We start from the raw sequence: 457 nt of genomic DNA on the forward strand, positions 1-457 counted from the left end.
CGCTCTTCTTCTGTCCAAATCCTGGGATTATCATGTACTATTTTAAACTTGTTTATAGAACTGGAATAATACACAGATAAAAAAGGATGATTACAAGGGTGTTTTCAGGCATTAAACCTGAGGTTTGAAGGTCCCTTTTCTGAAAAAATAAACCAAAGGATGTTTTGCCAGGTCTGAAAACCTGGCAACTGGACATTGCCTACCAAGAACTGAAATCAAGCACCACTTTGTCACAAGCCAGTCTCATCACTATGATCTGGTCCTTAAAATAGTGAAAAGACCCGAATCAGCAGGGGATTGATATATTCTGTCCTCTGAGTATTAATCAACATATCCAGCCTTGCTATATTTTTTTCACAGACACTGGCCTTGCAGTCTGGTCAGCAGGTGTTGTGGATACGTTTGCACATGTAGCGTCTGGAGGAACAAACTGGCTAACGAGTTCTCTACGTACCCA

Source organism: Buceros rhinoceros, unplaced genomic scaffold (genome assembly GCF_000710305.1).
Source record: "Buceros rhinoceros silvestris isolate BGI_N320 unplaced genomic scaffold, ASM71030v1 scaffold11181, whole genome shotgun sequence".
Taxonomy (NCBI): Eukaryota; Metazoa; Chordata; class Aves; order Bucerotiformes; family Bucerotidae; genus Buceros; species Buceros rhinoceros.